A 4913-nucleotide genomic window follows, 5' to 3' on the forward strand; every position below is an offset into this window, starting at 1 on the left:
AGGCTTGAGCAACTGCACCCAGGCTAAGCATTATTATACCCTTACTTATAAAGATCTTGTGGTGTAATGATTGTTAACTCTTTAGAAATTGTAATCTTTATCCAGAATCACAGGGAAAATAAAAAAAAAGAAACTGTAATTTTTAAATCACTTGGTTCAGCAGTATATGATCATGGTTGCCCCCCCTTCACTCAACATACATTTATTATGACCATTGTATATGGCTAATATTTTAAGAATAATCCTTTTAAGGGCTAATTTATTAGAAGTCCAGCCTGAAAAACATGATTTCAATCATTTCTTCTTTTTTAGAGACAGGGTCTCACTGTTGCCCAGGTTGGAGTGCAGTGGTGCAATCATGGATCACTTCAGGCTTGAACTTTTGGCCTCCAGTGATCCTCCCACCTCAGCCTCCCAAGGAGCTGGGACCATAGGCGGTGCCACCACGCCCAGCTAATTAAATTTTTTTTTGTACAGACGGGGTCTTGTTAAGTTGTCCATGGTCTCAAGTTCCTGGGCTCAAGCAATCCTCTGGTCTTGGCTTCCCAAAGTGCTGGGATTATGGTATGAGCCCAGCTGACCTCAATTGTTTCTTAGCAAGAAGGTTCAGTGTAAGAATAGAAAGATTTTGGCTTCTATGGGCCTCTGGTTAGGCTAAGTTCTCTCATTATATATTAACTGACAATAGATAATAATGACTTCTTTTTTTTAATTTTTTTATTTTTGAGATGGAGTCTTGCTCTGTGGCCCACGCTGGAGTGCAGGGGCGTAATTTTGGCTCACCGCAACCTCTGCCTCCTGGGTTCAAGCGATTCTCCTGCCTCAGCCTCCTGAGGAGCTGGGATTATAAGCGTGCACCACCACACCTGGCTAAATTTTTCGTAGAGACGGGGTTTCACCATGTTGGCCAGGCTGGTCTCAAACTCCTGACCTCAGGTGAGCTGCCTGCCGTGGCCTCTCTAAGTGCTGGGACTCACAGGTGTGAGCCACTGTACCCTGCGATAATTATTAATATTTACTGAGGCCTTCAGTAAATCTTAAGGGCATAAATAATATTAAGGGCATAACAATCATATGGAATAAATATTACTACCGTATCTATTTTACAGATGAGAAAGTGGAGACCTAACTAGTAAAGGGCAGAGCCACGTTTTTTTTTTTTTTTTGAGACGGAGTCTCGCTCTGTCGCCCAGGCTGGAGTGCAGTGGCCGGATCTCAGCTCACTGCCAGCTCCGCCTCCCGGGTTTACGCCATTCTCCTGCCTCAGCCTCCCGAGTAGCTGGGACTACAGGCGCCCGCCACCTCGTCCGGCTAGTTTTTTGTATTTTTTAGTAGAGACGGGGTTTCACTGTGTTAGCTAGGATGGTCTCGATCTCCTGACCTCATGATCCGCCCGTCTCGGCCTCCCAAAGTGCTGGGATTACAGGCTTGAGCCACCGCGCCCGGCCAAAGTCATGTTTTAAATCATGGTCTGGTTCCTGGTTGGAAACCAGGCGGAAACACCACAAGAAAAAAAAAAAAATCATGGTCTGACTTAAAGCCTGTCTTCGTAATACATCATTATCCTGATAAAGTAATCAATAAGTTATTAGTTCAAAGGACTGATTTACACCTTTATCATCTAGGCCGCATCATAGAGACGCTACTGCACAGCTGAGAAAAACAAACTAGTATTTGACCACACTGCATTTTGGCACATGAACTCTAGCTGGTAGCTGTTAGGGTGAGTATGCAGTTCCACACAGAGACATTTACAATAGAAATAGGGGTAGGAATGGGTGGGGGAAACCCCTATTTCTGACACTCCAGGTCCATTCCTGGAGACATCACTATAACTACCAGCAGAATACTACAGAAATTATTAAATATCTAAAGAGTGCCCACCCATTTATAGTGACTACTACTAAAATTAAAACGTGCTCAAATGTGGCCGGGCGTGGTGGCTCACGCCTGTAATCTCAGCACTTTGGGAGGCCGAGGCAGGTGGATAAAGAGGTCAGGAGTTCAAGACCAACCTGGCCAATATGGTGAAACCCTGTCTCTACTAAGAATATAAAAATTAGCTGAGTGTGGGACTGCATCTTAAAAAAAAAAAAAAAGAGAAGCATTTACAGTCACTTATTGTATAAAACGTTGCATTTTCAAACTCCAACTAGATTTTTTTTCTGGACAGGGTCAGAAACCAGTAGAGCAAAGGTGACTAGTTCCTCTAGATGCTAACTTGCTGCCTAGACCTTAAAGCCCTGTGATTTACTGCCTTGGGTGGTGTTGAGTAAGATGAGGGCGGGCTGAGAAGGCTATCCTGGCTCTCACTGTAGCCTGTCCACTTTCATTTCTCGTGGCATATATTCAAGGACCCATCCTGTACTACACTCTGCAGATGTTCAGCAACTAGATAGCTATCAAAAACTATGGGTAGTTACCAAGTTACCCACACCTTAACTATTGGGTTTTGTTTGTTTTCAATCTTTTATTTTTTTGAGACTGAGTCTCACTCTGTCGCCCAGGCTGGAGTGCAGTGGCATGATCTCGGCTCACTGCAACATTTGCCTCCTGGGTTCACACGATTCTTGTGTCTCAGCCTCCCGAGTAGCTGGAATTACAGGCGCCCGCCACCACACTGAGCTAATTTTTGTATTTTTAGTAGAGATGGGGTTTCACCATGTATCCCAAACTGATCTTGAACACCTGAGCTCAAGTAATCTGCCCGCCCTGGCCTCCCAAAGTGCAGGGATTACAGGCGTGAGCTACCGTGCCCAGCCTTGGACATTTTTCCTTATCCTCACATTGTTCCCTTCATCTGTAACACAGCTTCACAACATTGCTGGGTCAAAAGTATCCAACTGAAAAGACCCAAATCAACTGTCACTTGAAAGTCTTTAATGACTAACTCCCCAACACCCAAATTAATCTTTCTTGTCTCTGTGCATTAGCATAACTTTTATTTGGGTATGTTTTCTCATCTGCTGGACTATAATTTCCTTAGGCTGGTAGAGTTGAACCAGTATGGTCTTAGGAGTGACACTGATCTGGGTTCCAAATCGGGTCCCAATTTATTCTTCCTAAACTTCCTATTTCCCACTGATCCGTCTAGGATAATGTCAATTTCGAAGGGCTGTTGGGAGGTTTACTTAAAAAATTTTTTTAAAAGAGACAGCGTCGTCTCCCTATGTTGCCTAGGTTGGTCTGGTCTCCTGGGTTCAAGGGGATACTCCCACTTCCGCCTCCCAAACTGCTGGGATTACAGGTGTGAGCTGCGGAGCCACGCCCTGTTGTGAGGTTTAGATGACAAACTATAGGTACTCAAAGTTTACTTTGTGGCTGATGGGCATTATCAACAGAATTATCAACATCAGCATTTATTCAGTGATGGCTACCTACTTAGTGCCACTGCCAAACGCTGGAGCCAAAAAGCAAACAAAACTGCCCTGGAGAAATACAACGTTTCCATCAAGTTTATGGATACAGGAAAAAGCAGAGCACATCTGTCAGGATACACCCACGCTGGATGTTGACAGAACAGCAGCTACAAGAACAAACAAAACAATCCCATCAGCACGTGCAGTCCGTGCCGGCTCGGGGGTGTGCCCTGGGAAGAGAGTAAAGCTCTTTCCTATTGGCGATTTGGAGCGTGACATCAAGACCACCCCTTGCAAAGGGCGGACCAATGGGCCTCGGCGGGGAGGACCCAACGGCGACAGCTGAGGGCTTAACAGGATCCCCGTTTAGACGCAACCTGACTCTCATTTGTCGCCCCCTCCCGCCAGCTTTTTTAATAAAAGAAAATTCCCGGCCGGGCGCAGTGGCTCAAGCCTGTAATCTCGGCACTTTGGGAGGCCGAGGCGGGCAGATCACTTGAGGCCAGGAGTTCGAGACCTGTCTGACCAACATGGTGAAACCCCGTCTCTACCAAAAATACAAAAATCAGCCGGGCGTGGTTGCGCGCGCCCGTAATCCCAGCTACCCAGAAGGCTGAGGCAAGAGAATCGCTTGAACCCGGGAGGCGGAGGTTGCAGTGAGCCGAGATCGCTCTACTGCACTCAGGCCTGGGCGACAGAGCGAGACTCCGTCTCAAAAATGAAAAAAAGAAAATTCTCTTTTGCACAAATTATTTCCGAGCCGCAAGTCGCAGAATCAGAAGAGCGGAGTTCTTGCCAGGCCCCAGCGTGACTTTGGGATTTCACTTTCTCCCTTCTGCGCTTCGGTCACCTTACTTTAAAGAATGCGCACAATCGCTCCGCCTTGGGCCAATAACATGCCTCGCCAATCAGACCGTAAACTCAGCGTGGCGATTATCAGGAACCTCGGGCCGCTGCAGGGTGTGGCAAGCGCTCCTGGCGGGCAGACGCCCCGAGGTCCCCCTCCAACGTTTTTGGAAGCGACACCTCCTCCTTCCCGCCCTAGGGAGCCCCTGGAGCGAATGGCTCTGACCCTGACCCCCGAAAGGACGCAGGCGAGGCCCAAGGACCGGCTGTGCGGACGTGGGGCTCTCGGGAAGGGATAGCGCGGTTGGCCAAGCTGGGGTCCGAACCCCGCGGCCAGGAGTGGGGATGCTCAGGACTCGGGTCTGCGTGAGGAGAGGCCCCGCGCGCCTCCTGTGACCCGGCCGGGGAGGCTCTGCAGAAGGGATTCCCCCTCCGTTTCCACGTCACGCCCCGAAATCAAGCCCGGGTCGCCCCCTCAGCACACCCCAGCCGTGTCGCGGCTTACCATTCCACTCGTCCCGGGCCAACCGAGCCATTATTCCCAGCGCGGACGCCCGCGGGAGCAAAGGAAGAAGTAATGGCTTCGCTACCGGAAGTAACAAGACGGACTGCGGGGAGAGTGCCCCGGACCCGCGACCATAGAGGAGAGGCTGCTCTCCTTTCAGAACCTCCCTCAACCCCGCGACCTCCCCGCTGCCTAGAGCGGCC

The 4913-nt window shown here is 49.0% G+C and overlaps 1 protein-coding gene across 1 annotated transcript in view; it reads right to left on the reverse strand.

Annotated features, from left to right (window-relative positions):
* BFAR (bifunctional apoptosis regulator) overlaps window positions 1-4913 on the reverse strand; it is a 52786-nt gene extending 47873 nt beyond the window's left edge. Inside the window, exon 1 of the mRNA XM_011983661.1 lies at window positions 4711-4913. The gene's annotated coding sequence lies outside the window, so the exon portion shown is untranslated. The remainder of the gene's footprint in view (window positions 1-4710) is intronic.

Source organism: Mandrillus leucophaeus, unplaced genomic scaffold, assembly GCF_000951045.1.
Source record: "Mandrillus leucophaeus isolate KB7577 unplaced genomic scaffold, Mleu.le_1.0 Scaffold253, whole genome shotgun sequence".
In the NCBI taxonomy this organism is placed as follows: Eukaryota; Metazoa; Chordata; class Mammalia; order Primates; family Cercopithecidae; genus Mandrillus; species Mandrillus leucophaeus.